This window comes from Eurypyga helias, unplaced genomic scaffold (assembly GCF_000690775.1).
Source record: "Eurypyga helias isolate BGI_N326 unplaced genomic scaffold, ASM69077v1 scaffold46, whole genome shotgun sequence".
Classification (NCBI taxonomy): Eukaryota; Metazoa; Chordata; class Aves; order Eurypygiformes; family Eurypygidae; genus Eurypyga; species Eurypyga helias.
In genome coordinates, this window is record NW_010256980.1 from 49,655 (window position 1) to 58,062 (window position 8,408).

At 47.2% G+C, this 8,408-nt stretch overlaps 1 protein-coding gene across 1 annotated transcript in view; it reads right to left on the reverse strand.

Annotated features, from left to right (window-relative positions):
- The window catches only part of SLC22A18 (solute carrier family 22, member 18), a 61,812-nt gene that overhangs the window by 47,246 nt on the left and 6,158 nt on the right, over positions 1-8,408 (reverse strand). The gene's annotated exons all lie outside the window — the stretch shown is intronic.

Genomic DNA, 8,408 nt, shown 5'->3' on the forward strand with positions numbered 1-8,408 from the left:
GTGCCACCGCTGCCTGGTGCCGAGCTCAGGGCAGACCTGCAGATAGGCAAAGCCTTATCTCCTAGCTGGATTATTCTTGGTAGGTATTTTGGAAGTAATTTTTGCATCATCTGACCTTGGGCCCTGTTAGGCTGAGGTAGGTGACTAATGCATCTGGCTCTTGCCTGCTTTCCTGGTGGGCATCCAGCCTCTCAGCAGCACAGAATGGGATGAATTGACACAGCTGGAAAAGGGTAAATGGGATTTGCTCACACTGGGTGCTGTAATAGTCAAGGCAGTGTTTGTGTTTTAGGAATCTTTTGAACAATTTAGTTCCACTGCTATTCAGAGCAGCTTTGTACCACCGATGTACTTTTCTAGCTAATTGCAAATTCTTCCCTACTGTGACTGAACCTCCACCCCCAAGAAATAAAACAATTAAAAAATAAAATCAGGCTTTATAACAAAAGCACAGGAAAAACTTTATGAATCCTTCAAGGGCCAAGAAACTCCATCCAAAAAGTGCTTGCCACCCAGCACCCAGGCAAAATCAAAATGATGCAACATTTGGTAGGGTGTAGAGATTACAATCGGGCAATTACACATCCCAGACCATGTAATCGCATGCAATGAGAACACGTGTGGGTGTAGTGTGAGGCATGAGCCGGGTGTCACCAACCGCAGGCTCCTCCGGTTACCTTAAAGGAGCTCCTCAACAAATGGTTTCAAAATTCCTTTTCTAAGCATCAACAGGTCCATCTAGAAGCAGGTCTCTTTCTGCCATGAAAAACAATTCCTGGAAGACTGGGAAACATCCAGGACTACAGTCGAAAACATCAGGCAGAAGAATTGATCCATCATCTGTCTCATATCCAACTGTGTCTGGGCAGTTGGAAAGGGGAGGGAAAGAAACCCATCGCACACAATACAGATAATCTGCTATACAGCTTTATATCAGGAAAGAGCCTTTCTAAGCTTCTGTAGGAAGGAAGCTTAAGCATCTGACACATGAGCATCCTCAGCTTTAATTACCATTACTGTCTTTGATCCCCCCTTTTTTAAAGTCTGAGAACAGCATTTAAGACTCTGGCCTCCTGTAAGCATTGTTCAGATGTTCCCCAGATGGCTTTTCCAATAGGATGTCTAATTATCTGAGTTTTTAAAAGAAATATTCTGTAGGAATCTTCTGGGTTTCTGTTGATTTCCTTCCTTGCTCTACAGATTTCTTTACCCAGAGCTTGATTTAAAACCAAGCTCGCAGGGAAACACTTCCAATTACTTCAATACATCTCAGATCACATACCCTGGGGTAAAAGAGAAATGACCCCAATCCCATAAAAATAAAGATGGTGCAGATTTCAAAAGGATTCACAGTGAAGTTTTGTAAAGAAATAATTAGTCCAGAAGTTTCAGCCTAGAATATCACAGAATAAAGGAACATTTAGTGAGATAGGGAAAGTTAATACTGCATACAGACCACAAAGGATTAGATGTATAATCCCCTCACCACCAAGAAAAATAAATTAAAATTGAAGCAACAACTGCTCTAATAACAAGTAAACAAGAAAACCTCAGATGCTCAAAAGCATTCAAAGTTTTCAAACCCTGAACTACCTTAAATGAACCATATTTCCAAAAGCGCTAAATTCCTATCCTCTGAAAATCCATGTTAGACATCCCCAGGTGGGAGACTGAAAGAAAATCATAGTAATTTCTGGAAAGGACGATTGCTGTGCTTCTGCTTTAGAGGGCAGCTGGAGCAGCCCCTCATGCATTTGTAAAGCAGAGCGATTCATTCTAATGAACATACAGGGTCTGCGTCTCTCCCAGGCCATCCAAGCACCTCCCAAGCTTGTTAATTATGAGACATGCTACTCCCCCAGATGTGCTGCTCCATATCCCCCAAAATGGAATACAACCCTATAGGGCATAGTTGCCCTGTCTCCTCCAGAATCTGGCTGGTTAAATTAGGAATGCTTCTGCAGGTGCTCAGCATGGCTCAACGCACAGCACTGCGCCCTGCGTGCTGACAGACCCTCACCGTGGTGTCCGGCCTCTCAGGTCACATTAGCATGGCTCTCCCCTGAATGAGCATCTCTGCTCGCCAGCGGTGCTCGAGAGCGTTTGCTGCACCACTTGGCACAGCACAGGGCTCAGCCGGGAGCTTGCAAGCTGAACGCTATGTTTCTGATGCTGGCAATGCCTTCTCCCTTTGGCTGTGATAACCCGTGGCTTGTCAGGTTAGAGACAAGCCCCAGCAAGCACTGGGGTTAGCCCGGAGATGGCCATTCAGAAACTCCTTTGCCCTCTGGCTGCTTTCACTGCCGGAATGCTTCACATACCTTCGGCTCTCTGGCTGGTGGAGTGGCTGTGAACAGGGTTTCATAAGGAGACTGCAAGGAAACAACAACCCTGGGTGGGGCCGCGGAAGCTGGTGTGGTTCATGCAGAGGTCACACCCTTTTTATTTCCCTCTGAGCACCCCATCCCATCAGCCTGGCCTTCACCCAGGCTCATGGCCAACCAGCACCCCATGATGACAGGGTGTTGCATCTTCCTGTGCACTTGGCAGCCTCCTGCTCATCCCATCAGTCCGGCAGCAATGACCAAGAAAAGCAACAGCAAGGCCTTAATACCCAACCCCAAACTCCTCCAAAAGGGCTGCTTTCCCACCCATCCTTTACAGCAGCCATATTTCAGGCAGAAGGAAAACAGGGGAGAGCAGCAGCAATGGACATGCTGTCCACATTTTCCCCCATGGCAAATAAAGGTCCATTTTGGAAATACTACTTCCTTCCACAAGCCAAGTCCCTTGGTACCCCAGTCTTACTGCCCCAGATGACCCAATACATCTAAAAGCACTAAGCCTTTCTCCTGCAGAGCTTCACCCATCAGGTTCCCAAGTCCTAACACCTCCTAGTCCACCCTTCACATGCCAAATCCACACATTTCTGTTCATTCCCGACCTGCCCTCCCTCCCTCATCTGATAGCCCTTCCCACACAAGCACCGCATCCTTCCTGCCCAGCCTCACCCACCACAAGGCTGGGTTCATTCACCAAGGCAGGTCAGAACGAAAGATAAGCATGACCCCTTGAATCTGAAGGATCAGGATATGTAAGGGAGAGAGCCGTCCATATGAACATGTGCAGGCATGAACGGAGGGAGGTTGTGCCACCCCCCGTTACCCTCCAGGTTGCTCTGCTAGCTCCAGCTGGGCTCAGCTCTGCAGCCCTGTACTTCAGCCCCCAACCCCTGGGACTCCCCCACCTCAGAGCTCTATGGCTGGCTGAGCTAGTTTTCTTCTGCTGCTTATCAAAAGCCTTTTGCCGTTTCAGAAAAACAATTTTTAAAAAAGAAACAAGCAGAGGTAGCTGGGCTCAGAAAGTTTCTGCCTGCCTAGAACATCAGGGGATGAAGAGGATACATCCAGGAAAAACTGGATGTGATCCCTCAAGGTAGTAGATGTTTGCATGAGCATACCTTACGATAGAGTCTGCATCCCAAAGGCTAAATAATCTAAATAGCAATATTGTAAATGTATTGGGAGAGGGAAGGAATAAACATCTCATTGCCCCATATCATGCATGAGGAGGGAGCGCCAGCACAGAGGGATGGGATGGCTTACATCACAGGAAAATCGCAGCAGAGCCAAGTCCCAGATCCCAGTTCAGGGACTTAACCACAGCCTACTCTGCACTTTCTATTTTCTGTTAACAAAGAAAACAGTACTTCCCTGGATTTCAATACCTACTGATACTGCTGGATTTGCTGCCCAGTCGTGAAATATTGCAGGAGTGGGAAGACCAGATGAAGCTCCAGTGAGTCATGAGCAGACATTGGGTTATTGTGCAACCTGCACAGTGGGGATCATGTTCTGCCCTCCAATTCTGCCTCTGCTAGTGAGGCCAGACCCAAAAATATATTGTGCCTTGCCATAAAGTTCCAGTTTGGGTGTTTGGGATTCACATACACACCCCTCTTTTTTAAAAAAAAAAAAAAAGCCAAAAAAACCACCTCTCACTACTTGGGGTTGCTAAGCTAGGCTTGACAAGAAAAATCAGCCCCCACCTCAACACAACCTTGCAGGAACAGCCAACAACCAAGCGGGAGGGCATGATGCTGCACAGAAACCCAGCACTTTCAAAGCATCAGCTGGGGGCAGAGGTGTTCAAACATCCTTAATTGTTTAGCGGAGGTAATTTCACAAACACACACGCTTTTGATTGCGATCTAGCCACCATGCGCACAAAACCAGGGTTTCGCTCACCCGCCGCCCCCTCACTTTCTGACTCCAGGCGTGTGGTGGTGAGGCAGGGCAGCCTCCCCAGCACACAGGCATGATGAAAGCTGGAGAAGGCACTGGGGAGATTTCCTTAGCTCCCCCATAGATATTTCAGCCCTCCCTTTATTTCCTGACTGTCTGCTGAGGTAACTGCTGTCAACCCATGGAGGGACACCGGGCTCTGGTGCAAGTCAATTCCCTGCAGCTCAAACCTCAGCTGTCCAAGCAACACAAACCAGCCACACAAGAAAGTTCTGGATACTTTCTCCCTTTACTTTTTTTTTTTTTTAATGCCTTTTTCATCATGGTTACCCTGGGAAGATGAAGCAGCTAACCCAAAAAGGCAGAGATGCCCAGGAGGAAGAAGGGTCAGGTGGACAACCCCTGTGAGCACAGCCATGCTCGCAGTTGTTCCAACAAATCCCTGCAGAAAACTAAGTGGAAATGAGGGTTTTGAAGGAAAGCGGGGAGCTACTGACAAGGCTGAGGAAGGACCTGCCAACCAGCACCTTAGTAGCTCAACCCAAGCCCAGCCCTCCTCAGTCATACCCCATACCCTTGAGGGCAAACACAAGGCACAGGCTACCCCTCCCATGAGCTGCTGGTGCCTGCCCTGAACCCCCACTCTTCCTCCCTTGGGAGAGGGCCCCACCTATGGGTGAAGAGCCACAGACAAGCTCTCGGTCCTATCATCATGCCTCCCTTAAGTTCAGATCAGGGGACGTAGTGAGAGGATGGAAGAGCCAGGTTTACTGAAGGAGGGGGAACAAGGGCACCTTTGTACTGTCAGTGTGATCTTCCAAATGGTAAATTGGAGAAAGCCAGTGGACCCAAGTCCCAGATTGGCGGCCTAGAAGTGGTAGGTGGGGTAGAGGTTTGAAGGAAGGGAAGACCGGAGATGACCTTAGTGAAGACTTGTCTGTTGTATGAAGGCAACACAGGGGAAATTGCTCAGGACCTGCATCCAGGTGACTTCTGTTAGGTTCATGATCCAACATCAAATTCCAGGTCTATGACCATAGGCATAATGTGTTGATGGCCAGAGCTAGGGTTTTGGGACTCAGGTGTTAAGCAAGCAGAAAGCTTGCAAAGCAGACTGTTCCTCGAGTTGCTTCAGGCCTGCTTCATTAAGAGGGAAACGGCACTGTAGAAGTGCCTGCGCATCAACTGCACAGCCTGAACAGCAAACGTAGGTGTAGCTGCCTTCACCATAGATCTATAGGGTTAGGTGAACTCCACCCAAAGTGCACAGAGGCATTTCTCAGGTTGAAAATTAGTTTAAACAAGTCATCAGAACTAGAAAGCTCTGGTGCTGGTAATTGGAGAGGAGAAAATTGCCCTAGACCTGAACTCTGAACCAAGAAGTTGTGGAGGGATGATGCGCGTGATCCTCTATACAAACCCAGTCAACATAGACCTTACAGTATTTGGGACTATGGCTTTCAAAACTAAGATCGTTGTCATGGAGAGTAAATGAGAAAAAAGAATCTCTGGATCCTGTTCTGTTGTTTTCCACTGAAGGCCACAACTGAGGTCATCTGCACCTTCCCCAAACCACCAGCTCCTTGACAAACAGTCCATTTGCTATTCCCTCCCCATCTCTCCCAAGGCACCACAGAGCTTGACTGATGGTGACAGACCACGCCGCAGCTCATGGATAAACTACTGGCAAGCAGATGCTACCTCCCTCTCCCCAGAGTGCCTTGATACAGAGCACAAAGCAACGCCTGTACAAGCATCACCCATCCATGCTGCTTGGCCAATCGACTTCATTCCAGGCAGAGAAATACCACAGTTTCTACTGGAAAGTAGCAGGAGCAGCTCCTAGCAGCAGAATGCCCTGCTTTGTCCCGAAAAGGAGTGCAACCCTCTCACCCTTTGCTATGTTCCCACCCGCCTTCCCAGCTCCCAACCTTCAGCCTTTTCAACACCCACAGTTTTTCCACTCTGCTGCAAAGAAATGAGAAATTCCCTGCCAGAGGACATAGTTCAAATGGGTTATTGAAAAGAAATTCAATTCCCTACTCTGGGCAAATGAGCTCCTTCTTTACCCCTTGAGGAAGAAGGATAATAGCATATCCGGGGGGGGGAAGAAAAAAAAAAAATCCCCACAGCTTGATGTAATAATATTAAATAAGAAACCAAAGGGGTTTGGCCAGGAAAATCCCAAGTTCAAAAGAATAATTGCTCCAAGAGATTTAAGCCTACAGCTGAGTCACTAAAATGAAGAAACCTCTCCTTGTCCATAGAAAGCAAACAAACCTTGGGTCATGCAGCAAAGCTTCTGTACGTCCTTGTTAGAAAGAAAGAAGGAAGCCAAATGCAATTAATCATAGCCCCAGAAGAAAGGATGAAATCTCTGTAATTAGCTACCTAGGCTCATCTTTCCATTTTTGAAGACTAATCCAGCCTTTTTCTTTCACCCTTCACCTACAACACTGCCACAGAAATCTACTACAATACCAAATCACTTCTCTCCAGGAGTACACACTCGCCTGCAGCCTGTGGTTCCTCTCACAGCTCTGCAATGTGTACAGGGAAGGGGCAACATTTGCAAGGAGCAAACAGAGCTCCTTTTTATTAGTCAACTTTTGTGGATGAGCTGTCATTGAGCTTGTAGACTCTCCAAGAACATAGAGAACTTGGCTGAACTACACAAGTTATTTCCAAGGTAGGTATTTTATATCCACAATCCTGATTCAACTGATCAATGACCAAAAAACACCAATTAAAAAAAAGTATACAAACATGAAAACACTTTCCAAATGGTTAAGATTATGACTGCTTGTGTTAATAAATTGGTTTATACCTCATCCTTAGGTGGTGTAATTTTGCCTCACCATCACCCTGCCCATAGAAAGCATGTTCTTCACAGCTATATGCACTGTTTTTACAGAGATGACAGGGTAGATATTAAGAGCAAGGTCTCCAGCAATTACATTCAGTAGGATGACACCAGCTGGAGAGCAGCTTCTTTAATTGCAAAAGGCAAAGCCACATTCCACAGATGAAACCTGTCCAGATCTGACTAAGAGTCACAATTCCTTTTCTGTAGCTTCACTCAAAGTTTTGGAAAATGTGGGGTAAACTGTAGTACTTTAGAGAGAGGAAAAGAGGGGCTGGAGGACATGGCTACAACTTAGGAGTGGAAGTCAGGATCTGACATTCAAAAAACTGGAACTAGCCATTCAACTTCTCTGGGGCTCCCTTAATAAATAAGTGTTGACAAATATTATTCCAGCAATGAAAACAGCAACACACCAGCTCTTTAGGTCAAGTACATCAATAGTAAACACAATACAGTGGAATAATACCAAAATGACATCAGCCGAGGAACTGAGACTGATTTCTACCCCCTCTCTTGTACACAAACCACTGCTAACATATGAATAATACTGTCAACAACAGACGGGAAATGCTGGCCAGCTTTGTAGTGAGGGAGAGGGAAGAATGCAGAGTGGACAGAAATCTCCAGCTCTGCTCTTCCATGACATGGCAGAAAGGCTTATTTTCAAAAGGAGGAGATTGGGTCATTCGCCTATGAAAAAAATGGAAGTGATTACATAGCTCCAAGTACAGCTGGAACCTTCTTGTACAGATGTGGGAAACAGGGAGGGATGATTAACCGCCAATCCATGGGATACGGTAACAGGGCCAAGGAGCCTTGGGTACAGCCATAACACGACACCCACTCCTCTCCCTCCAGATCAGTGCCGCAGGCAGAGGTGCTGGGGATGCCCTGGAAGCTGTTCCGTGGCACGGAGTTGTCTTCATCTGCTCGCAGGGCTGAATTCTGACTCACCACCAATATCAGCCAAAACACTAAAAAAATCAGTGGATTGCTGTTCTAATCTTCGCGCTGAAGCCTGGCAGAGGAGCTAAGCATGGTGTCAAAGCAAAGGTGGGATTTGGCCGCCGTGGAAGTGGCTACCAAACACCCAGAGCCGCCTTCTCAGCCTGGAGCTGCTGCTTATAAAATCAAATCAACCCTCTGCATGTCAGGGGGGTCAGAAGGGTTCTGCCAGCACGCTGGATTTTGTCCCTGGTTAATGGGAATTCCTACCATCCTTCCAGGGGGATGCACAAATCCCCACGGAGGGAAGCAAATGCTGCCGCAGACGGGCTGCTCTCCCCAGTCCTGCCTCG